The sequence below is a fragment of the Sapajus apella genome, unplaced genomic scaffold (assembly GCF_009761245.1).
Source record: "Sapajus apella isolate SASKATOON/1434 unplaced genomic scaffold, GSC_monkey_1.0 scaffold19, whole genome shotgun sequence".
Classification (NCBI taxonomy): Eukaryota; Metazoa; Chordata; class Mammalia; order Primates; family Cebidae; genus Sapajus; species Sapajus apella.
Window position 1 is genome coordinate 14,151,284 of NW_022436959.1, and position 26,064 is coordinate 14,177,347.

The following is a 26,064-nucleotide window of genomic DNA, read 5'->3' on the forward strand; positions in this document are numbered from 1 at the left end:
CCCAGCTACTCGGGAGGCTGAGGCAGGAGAATCATTTGAACCCTGGACGTGGAGGTTGCAGTGAGCCGAGATTGTGCCACTGCACTCTAATCTTTTTTTTTTTTTTTTTTTTGCTATTAATCATGCCACATGATTTTTAATTAAGCATAAAGATCTAACATATCACCCAGGGACCATTTCACCCACTGCTCTGTTTGGCTGCCAGTCTTTTTTCTCTCTCTTCAGCAATGGTGAGGCGGATACCCTTTCCTCAGGGAAGAGAAATCCATGGTTCGTTGCCCTTGCCAATAACAAAAATATTGGAAAGTCGAGTGGCAAAGCTGTTGCCATTGGCATCTTTCACGTGAACCACATCAAAAGATCCAGGGTGCCTCTCTCTGTTGGTAATCACACCAATTCTTCCCAGGTTAGTACACCCAGTCACCATTCACAGGTTACCACTGTCAAACTTGATGCAATCAGTAATCTTGCCAGCCTCCAAATCAATCTGAATGGTGTCATTCACCTTGATGAGGGGAACAGGGTAGCGGATGGTGCGAGCATCATGAGTCACCAGATGAGGGATTCCTTTTGTGCCCACAAAGATTTTTCGTACTTTGCATAATTTGTACTTGGCCTCCTCAGGTGTAATACGATGTACAGCAAAGCGATCCTTGGTGTCATAGATCAGATGGAAATTCTCTCCTGACTTGTCAATGTTGATGACATCCATGAAACCAGCAGGGAAGGTTTTATCAGTTCGGACCTTGCCATTGATCTTAATGAACCGCTGCATGCAAATCTTCTTTACTTCTTCTCCTATCAGGGCATACTTAAGCCAGTTCCTTAGGAAAATGATGACGGGGAGACACTCTCTCAACTTGTGAGGACCAATGGATGGATGAGGAGCAAACACACCGGTCAATTTATCCAGCATCCAATGCTTTGGAGCTGCCACCTGCTTCAGATGCTTCTTGGGACCACGAGCCATGGCTGCGTTAGGCAAGGAAAGAGCTGTCTTATACATTCTTTTTACAGTTGGTTGTTTGAATTAGGATAGTTAGAGCTAATGTTTTACTTGAGGCACATTGTTTAAATTAGTTAAAACCTCATTTCAGTTCAATCTATTTATTATTGTATCCACATGCATAAGAACTAGGAAGAACTCAATGAAAAATTGTGAATGAATTACTGAATCAGTGAGTGACCAGCTGGTCTCTATTTTTGATGTAGACCAGGGAAGACAAGGTTGGTAGTCAACCCCATTGGTGATCTGAGTGAAATAAATCATCACATTGATTCCTTAACCAATGTGCAAAGTTTCACAATTTTTTTTTTTTAAAGATGGGGTTTCACCATGATGGCCAGGCTGGTCTTGAACTCCTGACCTCAGGTGATCCACCCACCTTGGCCTCCCAAAGTGCTAGGATTACAGGCATGAGCCACTGCGCCCGGCCAGTTTCACAACATTTGACTGACTATGACACACCGGATTATTGTGGCTTCCTTGGCTAACTGAGATCAGCAGGGCCTCCCTTTTAGGGACCTGTGGACCACCCCACAAGCATAAAATTTTTTTTTAAAAAAAACCTGAGTTCCTTCAAAAAAAATTTCAGACATCTACCTAGCCCTAAAAAGAAACTATAAACAAAAATAATAACAACAGCTTAAAACAGTAGCCCCCAAAATAAAAATCACAGGATGTTTATTTCTCTATAAAAAAATAAATGTGACAACTTAACATATGTCTCTGAGCCATTTTCAGAAACCCAGACCCCCCACCAAACAAATCCACTGGCACATAAACCTCAAATTAAATAAAATAAACAAAAAAAGAAAAAAAGAAAAAACAAGGACAAGGACTAAACTCTGACCACCATTCTTTGTTCTAAATTTCTTCCTCAGGGCCCTATAAAAAGTCATACCCATGAGCCAGAGCTAACATTCTTTTGTGTTGACCCAAAATTGTAAACAGACCTTCTCTTCCTTAACTAATTGCAAATCAGAAAATCTTTTTTTTTTTTTTTTTTTTTTTTTTAAGAGGGAGTTTCACTCTTGTTACCCAGGCTGGAGTGCAATGGCGCGATCTCGGCTCACCGCAACCTCCGCCTCCTGGGTTCAGGCAATTCTCCTGCCCCAGCCTCCTGAGTCGCTGGGATTACAGGCACGCACCACCATGCCCAGCTAATTTTTTGTAGTTTTAGTAGAGACGGGGTTTCACCATGTTGACCAGGATGGTCTCGATCTCTTGACCTCGTGATCCGCCCGCCTCGGCCTCCCACAGTGCTGGGATTACAGGCTTGAGCCACTGCGCCCAGCCCAGAAAATCTTTAAATCTACCTAGGACCTGTAAGCTCCCACGTCAAGATGGTCTATCCTTTTTAGGCCAAACCAATATGTAACCTTCAGATACTGATTTACAACTTTTGCCTATAACTTGTGCTTTCCTAAAATTTACCCTGCCTTTAAAAACCCTTACTTGAGGCCGGCACGGTGGCTAACACTTGTAATCACAGCACTTTGGGAGGCAGGTGGATCACAACAAGGTCAGGAGTTTGAGACCAGCCTGACCAACATGGGGACCCTGCCTCTACTAAAAATACAAAAATTAGCCGGACATGGTGGTACTCCTGTAATGCCAGCTACTCAGGAGGCTGGGACAGGAGAATCACTTGAACCTGGGAAACAGAGGTTGCACTGAGCCAAGACCATGCCATTCCACTCCAGCCTGGGTGACAAAGTGAGACTCCATCTCAAAAAAATAAATAAATAAATAAAAATAAATAAGAGCTGCATATATTTAGTTTCTACACAACACTAAATCGTGCAAATCAAGTCAAAATTCATTTAATGGTGCCCAAGTTTTTGAAGTAGGTAATGCTTGTCTTTAATGCGTTCTCTCTCTCTTTACTTCTTTCCTAGCTCCCTTGTGGCTGGGGTCCATGTTTCCCTGTCTTCCTAGAGTCCTCTACTGAACACTTCTTTAGGACTGGTCTGACTCCAAATTTACACCTTCTCCAAAATTGGTCATCCTCTACCTCATCCTCCAACCAAAACCCCTTTCTCTCAGGACAAGCTAATGTGGAGGAAAGCTGGTAGGCTCTGGAGTCCAAAAAGTGGGGGGTAGAATCTCTTCTTTACCTTTGTGTGACCTTGATCAAGTTGGTTAACTTCTCTAAGCATCAGTTTACTGAGTTGTAAAATAATAAAATTACCCACGGGGTTGTTATGAAGCATAGAAGCGTTCATGCGTCCTGCAGCTTTTTTTTTTTTTAAGACGAGTCTCACTGTTGCTCAGGCTGGAGTGCAGTGGCACTATCTCAGCTCACTGCAACCTCTGCCTCTTGGGTTCAAGCAATTCTCCTGCCTCAGCCTCAGGAGTAGTTGGGACTACAAGCACCCAGCACCACACCTGGCTAATTTTTGTACTTTTAGAAGAGATGGGGCTTCACCATGTTGGCCAGATCAGCCTTGAACTCCTGACCTGAGGTGATCCGCCCACCTCTGCCTCCCAAAGTGCTGGGATTACAGGTCACCTCGTTGGCTGCATCCTGCAACTTTTAGCCACCTGCCTCCAAGCTCTCTTTTGTAATGAATCACAAAGATGAGTCAGAGTTCCAGAACCTGAAGGGGGACACAGTAGATAAAAAAAGACTACTGGTGGAGCCTCAGGGGTGGCCAGAGAGGCAACCAGCTATCAGATAGCATTTTCCTCTTTTGTTTAATTTTCAACAGATACCAAGACTCATTTGTCAACTGCCTACAACCACGTCCCAAAATCACCAAAGCAAAGTTGTCAAAACTATGCTCCCTCACTCCACACACTCCTTTCAGGCCATAGGTTGCCCTTTTGTAATTGGATATCCCTTTTCGATCCCTTGAGATATTTACTGAGACCTGATTTGGAGGCAAGTGGCAGCAGATAAGAGGGTGGGAGCACACTGTAAAGCTTGCTTCATTTTTCAACCATTAGAAAAGTCTCTGCTTAGAACTAGCCGTTCTGGGAGTGGGAGGAGAGCCATCTTCTAAATTTCTGCAGTTATTGGTGTTTCACAGCATGGCCATGGGCAAGCAGAGACAGATCAAGGAGTGTTGCATGAATTCAGCAGGTTGTTCTGGGGGCCTTTCCATCACGTTTGAAATGTGACTTCTCTTGGCAGCCACTCAGTGAGACAATGAAGTTCTCTAGTGTCTAAGAGGCAGGTTAAAAATGGTACTTTGGGATGGGGTTCAGTGGCTCATGCCTGTAATCCCAGCACTTTGGGAGGTGAAGGTGGGTGGATCACTTGAGGTCATGAGTTTGAGACCAGCCTGGGCAACATGGCAAAACCCTGTCTCTACTAAAAAACTACAAAAATAAGCTGCATGTGGTGATGCATGCCTGTAATCCCAGCTACTTGGGAAGCTGAGGCAGGAGAATCACTTGAACTCAGGAGGTGTAGGCTGCAGTGAGGCCACTGCACTCCAGCCTAGGTGACAGAGACAGACTCTGTCATAAAATAAATAAAATAAAATAAAGTAAAATAACTAAAATAAAATAAAATGGTGCTTTGGGAATCCCTGGGGCTCTGACAATGAGGGAGAAGGAATAGGAGAGCAGAGGGACTTGAGGCCCTCCCCGCTCCACTTAAGGTCTGGCCAATTGGCTTTGTTCACTGTCATTTGTTAATCTGAAAGAAATTTCATTTGGAAAAAGAACAAAAAGCTTCGCTACTACACACACACACACACACCCCAGCAAACCACTATCTTGGATATTCTGCTCAAGGGAAAGTTAAAGAGGAATCATGGGGAGATGGGGCAGGTGGGGAGCAAACAGCAAGACCTTGTGTGTACTATGATGCTATTATTACTAGTAATAGGTATTCCCAGTGAAGTTAAAAATTTATGTGTTCAAGTGTAGTTGGTAGAACCTTTTGATGAATGATTCTCAACCCTGACTGCACATTGTAATCACCTAGGGAGTGTTAAAAAAATTCCAGTGCCTAGGTTTTATCCCATAGTCTCAAGATCCTTGGTTATTAACCCAGCTCTGGTTGCTAGTAATTAAAAACATTTATCAGTACAGTAACATTAAAATAATTATATATTATATAAATATAGATTATAGACATGAAATAAACATAGACAAAAATTATAGGGAAGTGGCATAATTACAGAGTTGAACTGTTAAGAATGACTACAAATAATGACATTTTGGGATATCTTCTCAATTTTATATTCTTCTTTGCTCATGAAAACACAAGATAAATAGCCATCAGCTTTCCTGGTATTATATCAGAGAAAGAGAGATCATGAAATGAACTTTTATAATTATGTCTATATTAACCAGAGAAATAATGACATTCATCTTCATGATCTATTACTGCCTCTTAGTTACAATAAAGAACATTTTAAAGGGTTATCCTTTGGGTAAATTATCTGGTGTTAAATACTTTCTCCAAAATGTGACTATAAGAGGTATTGGTCTTGGTATCGGAAAACACAAGACTGTAAATGTCCACTCTGCTTGAAAAACGTTGCAAGAAAGAATACACATTAAATAACTTCAGAAGCCATTTCTAGTAAATTTATTCCAAAGTGTCTGTTATTCTTCAAGATGACAAAATTAAATAGCCCACACCAACTATAATATTAAAATCTATATATTTTAGTATTATATTATTAAAATATAATATAGTATCATGACATAGTTAATGTAATGTTATATTACATTAAAACGTAATATGAGTGCTTTTATAAATTAAAAAACTAGGAGCTTCTTACTTTTCAAGCATTTAAAATGGATGTTTCCTAATTTTCCTGCTTTTGACCATTAGAAATGGTATGATGATAGGGCCATAAAATAAATTATCCTAAAAATCCTTCACACCATGGGTGTGAATCATAAAATATTTATAACACACACCCTTCTGAGCTCATAGGGTAAAATTGTTTCCTCCTTGATGCAACTGCTTTAAAGGGAGCATTCTTTCCTTGGGAACCATGGCCTTTGTTGTTATGCACCAAATAGCTTTCCTGAACTCCATCTGTGGGTGCTGGTGCCCCTCCATCATGAGAGCATTGTCTGTGAAAGTGAAGAGCAGACTCCATATCCCATATGTACTGTTTCATTTTGAGAGTAACACGGGTTAAGAGGGGCTCTTCTGAAATTTGAAAATGATCTTCTGGATTCAAATGTGGACAATGTGTGTCCCACTTGAAAAAGCCTCTGGGAATTGATGGTTGGGAGAGGGTGGCTGTGAGGAGGCTGAGGGAAGGTAGTAGGGTGTTTTTGTACTAGACAAAGTCATCTGTCTGTATTCTTAGGTCTAGAAAAGTTTTAGCCAAGAAGATTCAGGCAGAATTTTTTCATTCCTAGTAGTACTTAATAAGGTCATTTACAAATGGAAATATTTATTTTGAGAAATAAATAAATGTTCCAAAATCTTTCACTCTTGTGCATCGAATAACATTTTCCGTAGGACAATAGGCTGGGGAGGAAATTAACATTTACTGAACACCTGTTGTGGTCCACACACCATGTAAAGTCATTTGATTGTGGCATAATCATTTGGTTCTCTTTCAGAAAAGGTACATTACCTGAGGACAGATGGAAGGGGCCAATAACAAAAATTTTGAGCTTTTCTGTTTCCCCTACACCAAAGAACGGGGTGAGTATAGTAACAACATTTGTTGCTGCTTTACTCAGCTTCAGACATTGTGCTAAGTATTTCACGGTGATTTTTGTTTCATTCAATCATTAATTCATTCAACATACATTTTTGGAACACCTAACATTTGCCAGTCTGTTTTGTCAGAATGTTCTATAGAAGGTTTTCTGCTAGAATGTTCATCAGGGTGAAAAAGAAGAGCAGTCTAATTTTGGATTCCAGGGCAAGAGTCGTATTGCTGAGGATGTAGGAGATGAAGAAGATAGGAATCACGTTTCCCTCCTTTGTACTTCCTGAGTTCCTGCTCCCAGCATGATATACTGTGTTTCTCAAAGGGTATTCATTGTAATTTACACAATACAATGATAATAGATGTTGTTTTAAAATTTTTCATGGCTAAAATTTTGAGGAAGAAACATGGGAGTTCAACCATTAAACAGGATTCTTGCTACAGAAGTTCTCAGTGCCTTTAATAAGCTTTGGGGCACTCCAAGAAGGAGTCACATTTTGCACTATTTCCCAAACTTCTTTTTTTTTTTTTTTTTTTTGAAACGGAGTTTCACTCTTGTTGCCCAGGCTGAAGTGCAATGGTCTGATCTTGGCTCACCGCAACCTCCGCCTCCCAGGTTCAAGCAATTCTCCTACCTCAGCCTCCTGAGTAGCTGGGATTACAGGCATATGGCACCACGCCTGGCTAATTTTTTTTGGTATTTTTAGTAGAGACAGGGTTTCTCCATGTTGGTCAGGCTGGTCTCAAACTCCCGACCTCAGGTGATCCACCTGCCTCAGCCTCCCAAAGTGCTGGGATTACAGATGTGAGCCACTGCACCCAGCCTCCCAAACTTATCTGACCATAACCTCTGAATCCACCGAGCCCCCACGGGAGGGGCTTACAGTGTTAGGGTTTCATGGTACACACTTTAGGCAAGGGCTGATCCAAGCTATTTTTTGCTCTTAAAAGTTTGTCATTTCTCCTTCCACTTCTAAGCTCTTCCATGCTCTAAAATCTCCAGATTTTGGCTGAGTGTGGTGGCTCATGCCTATAATCCCAGCACTTTGGGAGGCCGAGGTGGGTGGACCACAACGTCAAGAGATCGAGACCATCCTGGTCAACATGGTGAAACCCCGTCTCTACTAAAATTACAAAAAAAAAAATTAGCTGGGCATGGTGGCGTGTGCCACTAATCCCAGCTACTCAGGAGGCTGAGGCAGGAGAATTGCCTGAGCCCAGGAGGCGGAGGTTGCGGTGAGCCGAGATCGCGCCATTGCACTCCAGCCTGGGTAACATGAGTGAAACTCCGTCTCAAAAAAAAAAAAAAAAAAAAAAAATTAGCTGGGCATGGTGGTACATGCCTGTAGTCCCAGCTACTCGGGAGACTGAGGCAGGAGAATTGCTTGAACCCAGGAGGCAGAGGTTGCAGTGTGCCGAGATCACGTCATTGCACTCTGGCCTGAGTAACAAGAGCGAAACTCCATCTCAAAAAAAACACAAAAAAACAAACAAAAAAAAAACTAAAACCCTCCAGGTTTTACTCTCCACTACTACAAACTCATCACCTTCCCGCCAACCTTTCACATCTTCAACATATCTAGTTTTCAGACCACACAGGCATTTCACATTTGGGATACCTATAATAGATATTTAGCTATGCTGCAGGATGCAGAGCAACAGAGTAGGGAGAAGAGACTCTCAGGGGCTAGAACAAGTGAGGCTCTCAGGAGGAAACGAAAAATAACCAGGCCTCCTTTGCCTCACTGGGTAACAACCCAGTAACAACTTTGAAGAAGCCTCCTATGTTCAATGAACAGAACATTTTACTTTCAGATCAGAGTCTAATCCCTTCATTTTACAGATGAGAAAACTAGAACATATATCTCACAGGAGCTATGTGAGTTTTCAGATCAATCCTGTTTTCTGGTTCAAGGCTCTTTCCACTTTCCCATTCCTCACACTCTGCAATTTTTATAATCTCTCTGGATCTTCTCATTATCTTACTTCACCCTCAAAATTCTACTTGCTCAGATCTCTGGTATCTCCTAGGCAAGGAAAAAGAGGGATGAAGATTTCCTCTGCAGGCACACATACGCTGCGGACACTAGGCTATTCATCTGAATAAAAAAGACATTCTCAGTTTCTGCAAACACAAGGGGCAAATTGCACAAGAATAGAAATAAGCTTATATTAAAGCCTAGCTACATCTCTTTGGCTGAGCTGGATGGATGTGAAGAACTGACTCACCAGAGGAGGTCAACTTGATCCATCCAACTATACCACAGGTATTCTGTGTGTGTCAATCTGAATGGGTAATGGAGGTGGCCAAAATTAGTTTCTACTAGTGTTAGTGATGTCTTGGGGCCACCTGAGGAATGCATGGCACTTAAGGTTTCCATTCTTCAGGGAAACTGGGAATTGGGAATTGGTTGACCTTTCTTTTAGGTGACCTCATACCCACACCTTCTTCCAAGGTTCCTTCCTCCCCTTCCATCTCTAGGCCCTGGCTTAGTCACTTTCTCTCCTCTTTGAGTCAGGCTTCATTGAATGTGGCCCCACATTTCAGACTGTCCTTGGCCTTCTGCTCAGTTGAGTCTTAACTATCCTTTAGGGTTTCCCTTTCAGTGAGATTTCTGCAGGGGATCTGGTGTCTAACTGTTCAGGGTGGCTACTTAGTGTGCAATATGTTACCCTTCCCAAGTACTTTCCCCGTTTCCTCATTCTTGGCTACTCTCTCCACATTTACAGTATCTCAATGTGATAAATAGACCCCGCGATGGAATGTTCATATACTCCAGTCAGCCTGTAACACAGGCAGCAGAGGAACACCCACCTAGCATCCCCTCTTGGTTAAGATGCACAGGAAGGCAATTCAGAGCCTCTTTTTCTAAAACAGAAAGAGCTTCCCATCAGCAACTGTTGCCATCTTTGGAAAAAACTCTGCCAGATGGGATTTGAGGTTAAGTAAACCTATCTGTCCCTCAATAAACATCATGTTACCAGAGGTTCATCCTCATTTTCAGAGAACCTGTTCTTTCTATGAAATATTTGGAGAAAGATCTTTCTGGGAGATTTTTATTTCATAATGTCATCAAACAACTGTTATTGTTCTCTTTTCTCTTGTTTATAAGGACTAGTGTTATCTGTAGCAGTATTAATCATTATCCTATTTTATGGTTGATAGGTTAAATTATGTAGTTGTAGAAACTGTCATCAACTATTCTTAAGCCGGAAATCTTGAAAATCCAGCTGGTTTTCATTCTCTACACTCAACCCCAATCCCACCCTCTGCCCTCAGCCCTGCTGGGACGTTCTTTTCCCAGAAGTGCTCTCTTCACAATGTCAGTGATAATATATCCTACAGCAAAACCAGCAGGACAGACTGGAAACCACTTAGTCCAGAAGATAACTCTCTCACCACCACTTTCAGGCCAAGCACATGGAAGCATCAAACATATGTAGACTATGACTCACAGTAGGGAGCTAATAAATGGTTGTCAGTTTTAAATCTCAGTACGACCGAGGAATGATTTACAATGAAACAGACATGCAGAGTTGCTTTAACATTTCAGAGCATGAAAAATTCTGTGTGAGTCATCAGGGAAATGCAAATTAAAGCCACAATGAGATAGCTCTACACACCCACCAGAATAGCTAGAATTTAAAAGACTGATAATACAAATATTGGCAAGGATGTGGAGCAACTGGAACTCTCATACTCCACTGGTGGGTGTGTAAGTGATACAATTACTTTGGAAAGTCATTTGGCAGTACTATATAAAGGAGAGCATATGTCTACCTTCTTTCCAACAACACCCCTCCTGGATATATACCACAGAAGAGTATGTAGATGTGCACCAAGAGGCATGTACAAGAATACTCCAAATGGCTTTCTTTTTAATAGTCCCAACTGAAAGCAACCCAAATATCCATCAATTGTAGGGTTGTCAAATAAATCATGGCATATTCATACAGTAGAATACCTTACAGTAATGAAAATAAACAAACTACAATTGTAATAAGAGATATAGATGGACTCCACAAACACAATATTGATAGAAAAAAGCTAGACACTACAATACCACTGATTTGATAATGGAAATGGAAAAAAAAAAAAAAGAAAAAGAAAAAAGCCAGACACACAAGCATACATCCCATATGATTCCACTTATATGAAATTTAGCAGGCATAGATAAACTAAAGCATGAGTCAAGACAGATGTTGTATTTGAGAATAAGAGACAGCGTGATGATTGTGAGTAGATCCAAGGGGGCTTCTGAATTGCATCGATATTTTTTTTCTTGACCTGGTCACAGCGTTTGCCTGTAAAAATCCATTGAGCTAATCATATTTCTTGTCTCTACTTTCCTATATGTATATTCTACTACAATTTTTTTTTTTTTTTTTTACGAAAGTTCCAGTTGCAGAGCTTGTAGGACTGATCCAGGTCAACATAGCCTGCCCTCTTTGACCCTTTGGATTAATCTTATTTCCTTCAACAGTTGCCTTGATTCTTCTCAGTCCTGGTTGTGCCTTCATGTTCATGGTCTCCAGAGCTTGAGTCCTCCTTGGATACTGATCCAGGCTCAGATATCTACATTTCCTCCCACTGCCCATCCCATTTTCTTTCTTAAAGCTCCACACTTTCTTAGGGACGTAGCCAATTAATCTTAGCTAAGTTGTTGGTGACTAATGTGGCTTCTCCTCCTGGTGTAATTCAACTTCAAAAAAATGCCCTCAAGAGCGACTTTAAGGGTATTATGGTCCAACCCACAGGAGTAGAGGTTTTTTGGATGATGCCCTTTCGGTGACACAGGGTGGCTGGCCTTGGACATGTCTGTGCTGAGGACTTGCTTCAGGTAAGCAGAAAAGTTGAGAGAATGTGTGTTTTGCCTCTGCCAGCAAAACAGCGGTTTTGATGAGGGGCTGGGTTACTTCCACATGGTGATAGAGGAAATGGAAGCCACACTTGTTTTTATTGAATGTTGGTGATGTACTTTCTTGCTATTTTTTTTTTTTTTTTGGCCTAAGTATCAGGGTGTGGTTCTGATGACTAAGTAGATGAGAACAAAATTGAAAAAATGAAAGTATTATTCATATATTAGACTCCCTTAGCACAGAGTTACAAACCAGTGAGAGCCAGCTAGCAAAACTCTTTGGGGGTATGCCTCATCCCTCTCCTTGCAGCTGGGCCCTGAGTTCCCAAACTCACCCTCCCTTGTTCCAGTGCTTGTGCTTGTTGAATTGCTTTGTGGGAACCAATTAGCAAAGAATCCAAGGAAATGTGTGCCTTGATTGCTGCCTCTGCTCTCTGGGTGAGGGGTTAACACTTGGGAAATGATTTTGGAAAGATAAAAGGTGATGCACAATGAAGTGTTAAACTAAATACACTTGAAATTCGTTGCATCTAATGAAGGCAGCCAGTGGTCAGAAAGGGGAGAAGTCACATTTTCCATATGCTTGGGGACAGGTGTGCAAACCTGAGAAAGATTCAAACCCAACCAATGTGAGAAGGAGGAGGAAAATGACCATCTTTACATGTGCTCTTTTAACCTGTGTTTTTGAAGCTCCTCCGTGGGCCAAGCACTATACTATTGCAGGGGGTCTAAAGAGGACAAATCAAGTTCACCTTCTTCTTGGGAAGTCAGTTTATCACATTTACCCTCATATTTTCCCTGTCTTATTTTCTGTTCTCTGGGCCACCATTTGTCAGAGAAAATCTGTATACAAGTTCATGCTTCTATACTAAATACTCATTAGCAAGGTCTTTTGCTTGTCAGCAATAACCAGAGCTTCTCTGTGGAATTTATGAGAACATTTTAAAGAATTTTGAATAATGCATTAGCTAAAAGTGAAAGGAAGGGTGTTTAACTGAGATTCAGTTAGGCAGAATTAACAATAAGCAAGGTATAGTCTGCTGTCTCTTCATCTTAAGAAATAATGTGCAATTCTGCTTTTTTTAAAAAAAAAATAAAACCAACATTTGTTTATTGTGGAACATTTGGTAATTTTAAAACATGTAAAAAGAAGAAGATAAAATTCATCCATGACTTCTCTGTGCTTAAATACTGCTGATATATCCTCCTGCCATGAACATTTGCCAGATAGTGACCGTGTCATATGCTATGCAGTTTGTAACCATCTGTTTCATCTAACGTGATGAAACAAATGTCTTTTTCCCATGCCATCAAATATTTTTCAGAAACATGATTTATAAAAGCTGCATAATAATTCTATCCCAATAGTAATTCTTCTAGAAGACATTGGTTAATAAAATGCCTTAGGATACACACGTGGATATTTGTCATTTCCAATCACATGAGGGTAGTAGTTAGTTGTTATGTTTTCCACACCTATCTACGACTTGCTCATAAATATGAACCAGGTTGGTGCAGCTATTAAAAGACAAGAGAAAAAATACTTCATTTCCCCTTAAATATAAAATTATAAAGTTTTAATTTATGTCTTCTTTTTTAAGATGTGAAGGATGTTTTCTTCTTTTAAGAGATGTTATTCCTAGAAAAATCTGTTACCAATCTTGAAGGATAAATTTCTCTTCACAAAATGCAGTTGATCCAGCTTCTCTCAATGCATGATTCTGGAAATCTATGTATTGGTTTACACAGGGGTGAAAGATATGATTCACTTAGAATAGGTGATGGAGATGGGAATTTTGGGAGCTCTGGGAGCAGCTGCACTTGGACCTCACAGACGTTGAATGCAAACATTGGAAACTGGAGCGATTCAGTGCAGCTGCAGGAAATGGATTACCTCATTGTCCTTTCAGCAACAGGACTTCATTGACCCCATTTTTGTTACCGTGACTCATTCCACTGCCTCTACTTCTGCTGCTCCTTTGTTACCAATTACTTAATCATCTACTTTATACGTCTTGTTGCTACCTAATGGCTTCAGTTTACTGAAAACTTGCCTTTTTATGGCTTCTCAGAGCTTCTTTCTGCTGACTGATTTTTTAGCTTTTGCTTCCACCACATGATTTTCTGTTCCCATTTCCAGCTCAAATTCTTGAAGGAGAATGGGTGTTCATGTCGGGTCATCTCTGAAGATTGGCTGCCCTTGGGTTATACAGTTCTTGAAGAGGGCTATATGGTTTAGATCATGGCTCAGTGGGACATTGGCTGGGGTAGTTCCCTTAAAAAGGGAATCTGATATAGCAAGCCCTTGAACGGCCTCTCAGGCATAGTTTTTTTGTTTTGATTTCATTTCTTTGGTGTTTTTTTCTTAAAGTATGTTTAATATACCACAAAAGCAACATTTTGACATAATTTTCCTTTTTCTTTTTTTTCTTTTTTTTTTTTTGAGACAGAGCCTTGCTTTGTTGCCCAGACTGGAGTGCAGTGGCAAAATCTTGGCTCACTGCAACCTCTGCTTCCCGGGTTCAAGCGATTCTCCTGCCTCAGCCTCCCAAGTAGCTGAGACTACAGGTGCATGCCACCATACCTGGCTAATTTTTGGTATTTTTAGTAGAGATGGGGTTTCACGATGTCAGCCAGGATGGTCTCAATCTCCTGACCTTGTGATCTGCCAGCCTCAGCCTCCCAAGGTGCTGGCATTACAGATGTGAACCACCGTGTCAACCAATTTTTATTTTTTAAAAAACAAAATTATTTTTAATTTAAAATAGTCATGTTATCTATTTTAACATGTTATCTATTTTTACTACAGTTGTTGTCCAATTGACTTTAATAGAAATATATAATACTTGAACTAGGTCAGGTGCGGTGGCTCATGCCTATAATGCCAGCACTTTGGGAGGCCAAAATGGGCAGATCACTTGAGGCCAAGTGTTCGAGACAAGCTTGGACAACATGGTAAAACCCTATTTCTACCTAAAAATACCAAAATTAGTCAGGTGTGGTGGCGCACGCCAGTAGCCCTAGCAAGTCAGGAGGCTGAGGCACAAGAATCGCTTGAACCCAGGAGGTGGAGGCTGTAGTGAGCTGAGATGGTGCCACTGCCTGGGAATGAGACCCTGTCTCAGAAAAAAAAAAAAAAGGAAAAATACCTGAACTGAATTTTTCTTACAGTTCCTGAAATTTAACGTCATAGGGACAATGTTTATGTGTATAATGTTCAACTGGCACTTTTATAAAGTTATTTGCAAGAAGGTAAATACATTTTAATAGTTTAGGATTATGCATGTGGATATCAGAGACTAGCGAAGATGAGTAGGAAAGATCTGGAATATGTTGACTTTTTTTTTTTTTTTTTTTTTTGAGACGGAGTTTCACTCATGTTACTCAGGCTGGAGTGCAATGGTGTGATCTCGGCTCACCGCAACCTCCGCCTCCTGGGTTCAGGCAATTCTCCTGCCTCAGCCTCCTGAATAGCTGGGATTACAGGCATGCACCACCATGCCCAGCTAATTTTTTGTATTTTTAGTAGAGACGGGGTTTCACCATGTTGACCAGGATGGTCTCGATCTCTTGACCTCGTGATCCACCCGCCTCGGCCTCCCAAAGTGCTGGGATTACAGGCTTGAGCCACCGCGCCCAGCCTATGTTGACTTTTATAAAGTAGGTTAAAAGCATTTTCCTTTTGAAACAGAATGTTCTCTTAGGCATTTTTTTGGTGCTTTGCTATTAAAATATAAATGGTTATGTGTAAAACTTAACTGCAGTAACTGCAGACTGTTATTGTTAGAAATTATTTTTGTATGCACAAATTGTGATGGAAAGAAGAGTAGACTGCAAACATAAATTTGTGCTTTGGTTTTACTTTGACTTAGAAGGAAGACAACTTAAATTGCCTTCTATACCATCTTACCACTGCAAAATGGGAAGTGAAGTCAGGCAGTAAACTGCTTCCTGTCTTCTTGGAGGAAGGAAACAAATTATATATAAATATACCTAGCCAAATGTCAGTTTCTCTCCACTCAATCTATCCTATGCACAGCCCTGATTTGGCATTAGTAAAATGTTATATCATTCCCCTGTTCTCAACCTTGAGTGCGTATTAGAACCACTTGGGAAGTTTTTAAAAATCCGATATCCAACCTCACCCCCCAATTTTTTGATTTACTTAGTGTGGGGTGTGGTTTCAGTACTAATAATTTTGAAAGGCATCCTAAGTGAGTCTTATGAGCAGACAGGAAGCCACAAGGCAAAAGGAGAAAATCTGAACAACTGAGCTTGCCTTCAAGGTTCTCTGTTACCTGTCTGCGACCTAGCTTGCCAGGCTTGGCTGACCCAAATTGCCTCCCATGCCCTCTCAGCATTGCTTGTGCTTCCCCTCTTGTGTTATTTCTCCAGGCATTCTATGAGTTACTTCCTTGCACATTTTATCTGATTCAAATTCCTCCCCATTTTTGTAGACCCAACCCACTTTACCTCCTTCATGAAGCTTTCCCTGACTCGTCTTGACTGCAATGCCTGCAACCTCCTCTGAAAACACACAGTGGTTATTGCCTAGAAAATCATTTGAACAATGAATCAATTATGTTCTGCCTTACATAATCTCTCCTGCATTAATTACTTTAATCTTTGCTTAACTTTTCATCTGTTTGTTATCCAGCTACCTATACTGTAAGCAAGCATCTAGCACTCATCTACATCCTTGACAAGCCATGTGCCTTGTACAGTACAGGAAGTCAGTAATATCTACCCCTCCCTTCCATCCTGACTTCCACAGGTTTGATTCAAGATTCTCTCCTGGAATCTTTTCCTGGTCTTGGCTGGACTTCCTGCCATCAGACACTTTGGCTCTTCAAATCAGGCCAACACTTCACTGGCACACATGGCCAATGGCCAGTAAAACTGATGGTGTGTGTGTGTGTGCATGCACGCGCATATGCACACATGTGCACTCTCTTGCCCACTCTTATTTCTACCTTATGATCTAGCTGACTGGCTTTATTTCCTTCCTTGGTCCCTCACTCTCCTATTCAATGGGACTTGACAGCAGAATTTAACTTTTTGACTGCTTATGTTCTCTAAGATGAATAACATGCTGCCTGGATCTTCCTGTTCCTATTCCTTTGAGTAAACACATGTCCCAAACAGGCTCTGGCCAAGGGGACCTAAATTATGTCAATCCTCCCCCAGTACCCTGGTCTGATCTGTCAAGAGTTTCCTCAAAGAGAACATATATTCCATCCTGTTTCTATTTATTTTTTTTGGATTCCACCATTTAAAAGAAACCTGATTGCATTGTCCACATGATTAAAAGCTGCTGTTGGTTCCTTGTTGCCTTTAGAAAAAAATCTAAACCTTAGCTATCCAATATGGGGGCTGTTAAAATTCAATTTAAAAATTAATGCTTGTAATCCCACCACTTTGGGAGACTGAGGCGGGTGAATCACCTGAGGTCAGGAGTTCGAGACCAGCCTGGCCAATATGGTAAAACCCTGTCTCTACTAAAAATACAAAAAGTAGCCAAGTGTGGTGGTGGGTGCCTGTAACCCCAGCTGCTGGGGAGGCTGAGGCAGGAGAGTTGCTTGAACCTAGGAGGTGGCAGTTGCAGTGAGCTGAGATCCCACCACTGCACTCCAGCCTGGGTGACAGAGGGAGCCTCTGCCTCAAAAAAAGAAAAAAAAAATTTAAATTAAAAATTGAGTTACAGTCAGGTATGGTAGTTCATGCCTGTAATCCTAGCACTTTGGGAGGCTGAGGTGGGAGGATCGCTTGAGTAATATACCCCAGTCTGGGTAACAGAGTGAGACCTTGTCTCAAAAATAAATAGAGTTCCTCACTCACACCATGTTTCAAGTACTTGATAGCCACATGTGGCTAATAGCTACTATTTTGAACAACACAAATATAGAACATTTTCATCATTGCAGAAAGCTCTGCTGGATGTTGCTGGTCTGAATATCTTAGTGTAGCTTGTGAGGTCTTTTACAATCTCACCTCAGTCTTTTGCTCTAGCCTAAAGATTGCTCTAGCCAACAGCTCTGGCTGTTCCTCATCTTTTAACCCCATTTTCTTTCTCAATGTTCTGAAACGGCTCTGTGCCCTTTCACAGTTCTATGCCTTTGAACATGATGTCCTTTCTGAAATGCCCTTTGACTTTCTTCTCTGGCAAACTCCTATTTACCTTTTAAGATCCAACTCAAACATCACCTTCCTTGTGAAGTTTGCTGACTTTCCTAAACAGTCATTTCTTGTCCTCTGTTTCCATTGCTCATTGAACCAATCTCTATTGTCCTTATCACTGTAGTTTATTATTGTTTACTTATAACTCTGATCCTCTCTTTGGAGGGGGGATTCTGTCTGTTTTAGCAATCTGCCCTAATAATTACCTGACATTGTTTGCTTTTTTGATATCAAGTAATGTATCTTCTTATTTGTGTGCTTGTTATTTATGAATTCAGCATGTTTGAAAAGTACACTTAGTGTTTCTGGAGAAATTCTGCATATTTCTAGTGTAAAGCTAGAATGACTTCCTGTCTTCCAGGGTGGAGGTCGGTTTTCCTTCTAATTAATCCTGACCAGACTTGAGAAGGATGTGGTAGGAGGAGTTTACAAGGTCAAAAACAGCAGGACTGCCTGCAGGAGCAGGTTCAGGTGTTCTCAGGTTCCAGTTCTTATACAAAATATTTACTATATGTTCAGAGAAAAAGTAGACAGGAATGATGGCAAGAATATAAACAACCCCTATGGAAAGAAAACTGGAGAATCGTATTTGACTATTTCCAGGCTAAGCCCAAAAGCAATGATGTAGTGAGGAGGAAGTTTTTATTTCCGTTTTGCAAAAAAGTAAATTTTTTTCCTCCTCGGATTTGATAAGAGTTTGATAAATTCTTGTGAATTTAATTACTGGGAAGTAAATCCTACTGACTAGTAAATTATCAATTTGTTTCTCTTTTCTCATAAAAAACAAATTGATACACTTCACATCACCCGGTAAGGCTTATTTTTTCTGAGAAGGCCATAAGCCCTAACAGCTCAAAATCTAAGAGACCTTTACTGATTGCCATCGCCTAGCGGCCACTGCAAATCTTACAGTCAATCATCTTCCCTCCGGCGCTCCGATCACGCCCATTGCTCAGACCACGCCCACCCAAGGCGCCTCATGGCTCCGCCCCAGGCGCAGCAGAAGACTATCATTGGTGGAGAAGTTGTTCTGATCCCGCCCCGGAGGACGGCGATAGGCTGAACGGGCGTGGGGCGGTGGTGGTTGGCTGCCTGAGGACGGGTCCCTGGTGGTGCCTGTCAAGAGAGGCTGGCGGCAGTGGCGGCACTCCAGGCAGGGTTGTCAGTCAGTGAGAGGAGGGGGAAGATGGCTCGCCCGGACCCGTTCTGCTAAGAAGGGGAGCAGGTGGTGCTGCTACTCGGGAGGAAGCAGAGCAGCCGCCGTCGCTGTGGCTGGGAGCCTCACGAGTCGAGGTCCTGCGGGTGGAGGTCCCGCAGCCGCTCTGGTGAGTCCATATGAGAGACCCACGCCGGGCCCCCAGGGCGGCCGGGGACCGATAACTTTTTTGTCAGGGAGGAGCCGGGGCGAGGCGGCGGCGAGGAGAGGACCGGGACTTTGTCCCCGGGGCGGCGGCTCCACTGGGGGTAACGGCTCCCGCACGAGGCACCGCGGGTGGGCGCGAGGCGGCGCTGGGTGCGGGGGGCGTCGTACGGGAGGGTGGGCTGCGGCCGGCGGCTGCTTGCCCTGAAGTTGGGCTCAGCCCGCCGGCTGCCCGGAGGGCGGCAGCTTTGTGCGCGCGCCTCGGGTCTCTCTTTCCCGGCGAGGAGCGGTCCAGCCTCCTGGCGTGACCCGGGTGCCGCCGCCTCGGCCCCACTGGCCGTACCTCTGCGGGGTGGGCCTGGGGCGGGAGCCTCCTGTCCCCTCCCCGCCGCCGCGGATGCTCCGGCCTCTGCCTCCGCTCCCACCCGCGCTCTCTGCTCCAGCGAGGCAGCCGTTGTCCGTCCAGTCTTGTGGCCACAATGGTCACTGTGGACCCCCCGCCCCCGCCCCTTGGAGAGCAGTGTTGGCCTGAGTCTTTGGTCCCCCGCAGGGCGGAGAGGTTCAGAAAGCAGCTACGTTTCCTTCCTTGGTTACTACGCTGAAGATCTCTTCTTGAGCCCTCGCCCCTTCTTTCTATGAGTGTTCCTCTCCCGAGGCTCATTTTAAAAAACTAGGGAATCCTCCGGGGTTTGGCTGAAAATTGTTGCATTAAAACACACCAAGTTTGTACGCTTCAGCGAAATTGGGTGTCCGCCTGTCAGTTTGCACATGTGTGCTTTGTGCCTTGGGAGTTGAGACATTCCTGAAAGATTTTAATTTTGCCCAAGCGGTTTAGTACTACACAAAAAATGCTCTCTGAGAAATACACTATCACAAGCCTGGCAGCCGCGGCGCTCTTCAAATAGGGGGAGTTTGTTCCACTGTCACCTACTCCTTACCTTAGAGACTGCACTACCAGCAGTAGAGCCAAGCTGCCCTTTTGCAAATTATTTACCCTTGGGTCACACAATTTTTGGAGCAAGTGGGCCACCTCTTTGGTTCATGTAACACTTTATAGCTTGAGATTTTCAGCTTTTAAATCTTATTGGCATAAAGTCAGAAAGATTGGTATAACCTTGAGCCAATGTAGTAGTACTGGGAGGCTCGTTTTCCGTGAGAACATTCTACTGCTAACATCCACAGGCACCCCACCTCCCCCGATATTTCTCATTTTTTTTCTTTAGGTGAATACATTTTAAGGTTTACAGGATGAATAGTAGTGTAAATCACCACATTTCTGAAGTGCAGGCAAAGGCAAGGAAAGAAAAACATTTAAGATCTGCTTGGCCAATAATAGCTTCAAAATCAGCTATTGAAATAATCAGTTCAATCAAAGTGGTAAGGGGAAAACCATCACATATTTAGGAAACAAATTCTGGATTTGACTCGTTTATCCTTATTCGATTTATTGAAATTACCACAGAGTGATTAGAAGGATTAGAAACCTTCTTAGTCATCAGCATTAGCACTACCTGGATACAGATACCCGATGAGGCATTAGCTGGGTCAGCGTTTATCCTTGCTCTGCTTCCTTTCTTTGTTGTATTTCTGTTTTATGAAATTTCCTCTGGGTTGTATTTTTTAGACTGGTGTCTTTTGCACAATGAGTTTAGATAAATGTACTGTTTTGTTCCTAATATTTATTTTATAATGGATCTTAAGAATTTTTTAAAAATCTTAGTATTCAAGATCTATTTTGGGATATCGAGTTTGTATTTTATAAATAATTGAAATTATGTCAAACATAAATTTATTTTTCCACTCTTCCAGGCTGAGTAGGTACTAGGGATACAGAAATAAATGTCATAGCTCTTGTCTTCAAATAATTTAGTATCTAATGTACAAAATGTTAGTCACATTACAGTAAAGTAACAATTATAATATTATGTAGTCAGTGGGAATAGAGATATGCCTAGTGTAGTAGGAGAGTTTAGAGTAGAAGATGGTTAACTTGCCTTGAGTGTGGGTGGAGTTCGCAGCACACAGCCAGGTTGAGAAGGATGATATAATTTTGCCAACTGCAGGAGGTAGGTAACTTCTCAAGAGGAGGATATAATAAATGAGGAAGCAAGGAGGCCTGAGAAACTGTGGCAATTTAAATAAGTCATTGACAATGACAAGTCAGTGTCAATAGACATTGACAGTTGACAAAGTCAATAACATTGACATTGATATGGCTTGAATGCAGGGGTCAGTAGGGAAATGCTGCCAGATGAAGACAGTGAGGGTGGTAGAGGGCCAGATCAGGAGATGATATCTTTAGCTAAAGGGATTGGATTGAAGGTGATAGATGAGAAGGCATTTATTGGATTTGTATTTTAGACCTTTGCTGTGGCAGAGTGAGGGAGAAACTGACAAGTTTTAATCACCTATGAGAGGAAAGGAGAACCCAGGACTCTGAGGGTTTGACTTGGGGTTCTGTTGATTAGAAATGAGGAACACATAAATGGAAGGAAGATGATAAATTCTGTTTCGGCTGTTTTGAATTTGAGGAAGCAGTGGAACTTCAGGTGAAGATGTAGATAGATGTTTGTATCTATAGATGTGAAAGTCAGGATTAGAGAGAAGATTGGGGGTTGAACTGAACCATATTGATTTGGCTATGTTGAAATGACTCAGGGAAAGCCTTTAGCATGATGAGAGTGGCAACCAGAGAACAGAATAAATAGCAGAAGTATGGAGAATAATAGTCTGAAAGAGGTAGAGGAATAGTAGTTAGAAAGGCAGGTGGACCATCAGGAAAGATGCCAAAGAGAGATTTTCAAATGGAGGAGAACCAGGTTAACACCTTTGAATGCTGTAGGGAGGTATCAAATTAGGAGAGGGCCCCAGTGACCACTTTGTCAGGAGTCCATAGGTAACTTTAACAAGAACAGTTTAAACTGAGTGGTGGTTCAGGAACCGGTCTTCAGAAGATTGATAAAGAATCAGTGTGATAAAGTAGACATGCTTGAGTGAGGCTTTTCAAGAAAACTGAAATAAAGAAGGTAGAAAATGATAGCTATATTGAGCAATGGTTCTTAACCTTGGCTATTCATTTACAATAATGTAATAATAGTTTACAATAATCTCAGTAGCTTTAAATAATTTTCTTTTGCAGAGGGAACCCTATACCAATTTGGTGGGGGTGGGGTTTGAACCCAGATATCAATATTTATCTCAACAGCTTTTCTATTGAAATGTAATTGACATATAATACACTACATATAAAGTATACAATTTGATATATGTTTATACCTATAAAATCATCACCATAATCAAAATAATATTCATCACCTCCAAAAGTTTCTTGTGTTCCTTTATAATCTTTTCCTCTTGTCCCCGGGAAACTACTATTTACTTTCTGTAACTATTGATTACTTGCATTGATACTTTTTTTTATAGTTCCTGAAGTAATTCCAGTGTGCAGGCATGGTTGAAAACCACTGCAGAGGTATATAGTTTGAAGGAATGTTCTGTTTGTTTGTTTACATGCATAAGGAAAGTGAGAGTAGAGACAAGTAGGAAGAGATTCTTAAGGAATTCTGGAAAGATGAGATAATTTTTGGAACTAAGACCCTGAGGAGATAGAAGTGGATGGAATTCAGAGCTTTGACTAGTAAGAAAGGAAGACATTTCTGGAAGCAACATCTCTAAGAATATAATGTTAAAGACTGTATTATTTCTTTGTTATCGTCATCAAAGTTGGCATATAGTATCCTAATTGGTTCCCTGAAATACTTGAAGTAGAGAGCATTTTAATATTGTGAAAATAAATGCCCCTCAGGAAAATTCCTTAAATGGAGCCTGAGATCTCTGGCATCATCATGTAACACTTTGTCGTTTTTTGGAGGGGGGCAGATGGAATTAGCAGTTTGACTATTGCTTATCGTTGAGAATGAAGTCCTGCCAGAGTCTTTTTTGGCCTTCTCAGAGTTAGGCCGCGTATCTGCACTAAGGAAAAAGAACATTTAGCACTTGAAAATCTCCTGTTTAAAGTATCTTTGCTCAGAAGAAGTCTTGTTTGCTTGCGCTTTGGATATATTCCTTATAAATACATTAAAGATAAAATCATTCCTCTGTCTCCTAAATGAGACAGAAAAGAGAAGACAAGGAATTCTCAAAGGCTCACATTTTTTATCTTGAGAAAGGTAATATCACCACCTGTTTTTTTTTTTGTTTTTTTTTTTAATTCCTGGCTCAGGTTTTGCATGTAGGTAAAATCTGAGTCCTGCTGGTTCTGAAGTCCAGGGCTTCTTCCTCAGCCTTGACTCTTAGCTTTCCAAGGAGGTTGAAAACAGAATAGTTTATCCAAATATTATTTGGCATTGTAACTTGATCATAAAGACGAAGTGAAAAGTTTTATCTGATTGTCTTGTATAGTTCTGAAAATTTCTTTCATTGTGATTGAAGAATTAAAGTATGATTCTTTCTAGAAAGGGAAAACATCCCTAATTTTGGTGCAGCCCAAGAGTGGAAATATCAATGTTAGCATGATTTTGGATATTATTGTTATTATAGTTACAGCCATATTGTAAACATTCTTTATTTTCTTAATTACTAATATAAAGCATAATCATCGTAGGAAATTTGAAAAATTCAGGAAAGCGTAAATGGTAAATAACACTTATAATGCTTCTACCCAGAGACACTTTTTTCTTTTGTGAATTATCTATTAGTGTCCTTTGTCTATTTTAATATTGGAGATTTTTAAAAACTAAGTTATAAGAGCCCTTTGTATATACAAACTATTAAGCCTTTGTCAAATTACGTTGTAGATCATTTCTCCAGTTTGTCATTTTTTATCTTAATTTTCTTTTCGATATGAATTTTCTTTTTAAACAGATTGCTAACATTTTAATGTGCTTAAACGTATCAAATTTTTCTTTTATGATACCTCCCTACTTAGAAGGGCCTTGCATTCCCGAATTATATGAATATTCACCTGTATTTCCTTATATTAATTCCTCAGTTAAAAAAAAATTTACATCTTTCATCTGTTTGCGATGTATTTTAACATAGGGTGATGGTTTAATTATTTTAATGCTATTTATTGAACAGTTATCTTTTTCAGAGGTTTTAAATACAAAATCATGTGTATATCTATAGATATGGATACATTACTTTTTCTAGGTTTTTCTATTCAGTTTCACTGGGCTACTTTTTTTTTTTTTGCTTTAGTAATTCCAAACTGTCCTAATTATTGTGAGTTTTTAATGTACTTCGCTAAATAGTTGTGTGAATCCCTATCATTGTCTTTGTCAAAACATTTTCACCATTTCTCTTACATTTCTTTATTCATGTTACATTAAATGCAGTTAAGATCCTAAAAGAACCTCATTGGAATATCTGACCTAATTTTCTCAGGAGAGTTGTAATATCTCTATTACTACAATGTTATCTTCTTTTATTGAAGTCACCTTTTATGACTCAAAGATGTAGTGTTGAGTTTTCTTCACATATTTTAAAGTTTGTAGTTTTCTTCATGTGAGTTCTGCCCATTATTAAGTGTTATTTTTGATATTTTAAAACTTATTGATCCTATTGGGGACAGAACTTTTTTCATTATTTTATAAAGAATATTAGATGTACCTGATGGAACATAGAAAGATTGCTGATTCTCATATGCTGTTTTCTAATTGGTCATCTTATGAAACTTAATTCTGATGGTTTTTATTGGGTTTTGTAGTAACTCAATTATATAGCATCTGTAAATGATGATGATTTTGTCTTCTTTCCAAAATTTAATTCTTGTTTCATTTTCTTAGGACATTGATCAGAACTTCTAGAATAATGTTGAGTTATATTATAGTGGTGAACAGTGAGCATCCTTGGATTATTTCTCATTTAAATGGAAATGCCTTTAGGGTTTCATAGTTGTGTTTTCAAAATTTTTGTTAATGGTATGTTAAAGAAATAGCTTTCTATGCCTTTTCAGTGGGAACTGAGATAGATATTCAGTTTGATCACATGCACTTTTAATATACCTTGAGATGATCATATAGTTTTCCTTCTTTTACATGCTAGTTGATGAATTGTGTTACAAGATTTCCAAGTAGATTTCATCAAACAATTGCTGTCTTAGGGATAAAGGCAACTTGATAATAGTATATCTCTTTAAAGTAGTGTTATATTTGATTTGCTATATGAGATTGATCTTTAGTGTTCCTTTTGTATTACCTTTTTAAGGTTTTGATTTCTGAATATGTTTGCCTCGTAAAAAGAGAGACTGAGAGACAAGCTTTCCATCTTTGTATATGTTCTGGCAATTAATCTCTTCCTTGGAGATTTGAAATAGTTTGGCTCTAAAAATGTCTGATCTTTTTGGGCTGAATACAATTTATAAAGATCTTAATATGTGCTTAAGTACTAAGTATTTTGCATAATTAATTTTATTTAATCCCTGTATAGCTTTATAAGGTAAGGATTATTATTTCTATTCTACAGATAAACTGAGACTGAGAGGTTAAGACAGTTGTTCACCGTCTATAATGTATACAGAGTTTAAACTCAATTCCTATCTGATGTAATAGCCCATGTTTTCTAATCAGCACCCTAATGTTTTTCCTAATTAAGACGTTTTCTTCACCCCATATTACTGAGAAGTAAATTTAATAATTTTATTCGAGCATCTCATTAAGTATTCTTCCACTTTGCTCACTTAGTTTTAATTTTTGGTAACCCTATTATAATTATCACTGGTCTGTTCTGTGTTGATGTGTCGTATCTTTTGCTATTTTAATAAATACTGTGATCTTGGAGTGAGGTGGAATAGGGTCAGGTAACTTAAAATTGTTTTTCTTATAAGGCACTTAATATAATTCACATTTTAATTTGTTGAGTGTTCAAGATCAATTTGCATTCCTGAATCCTGTTTGTACCTTGTAAAGAATGTTATGTGAAGTGTATCACATATAAGAGATCAAAGAATTTTGGAAATACAGTACTTTTCCATTTTAGTTTCAATTACTTTTGTTGTGAGCCTTGTATCAGGGTAGCTTTTTAGTA

The 26,064-nt window shown here is 40.4% G+C and overlaps 1 protein-coding gene and 1 pseudogene across 5 annotated transcripts in view; one reads left to right on the forward strand and one right to left on the reverse strand.

Moving 5' to 3' along the window:
* Positions 1–26,064, forward strand: part of FAM126A (family with sequence similarity 126 member A) — a 134,446-nt gene that overhangs the window by 41,375 nt on the left and 67,007 nt on the right. For 2 of the 5 annotated variants that reach the window (XM_032287009.1, XM_032287004.1), the window contains exon 1: positions 18,740–19,003. The exons of 2 other annotated variants lie outside the window; for them this stretch is intronic. The gene's annotated coding sequence lies outside the window, so the exon portion shown is untranslated. Of the gene's footprint in view, positions 1–18,739; positions 19,004–19,395; positions 24,878–26,064 lie in introns of those variants that run through there. One more of the 5 variants, XM_032287007.1, reaches the window with a different exon arrangement.
* LOC116557499 lies at positions 114–22,058 on the reverse strand (annotated as a pseudogene).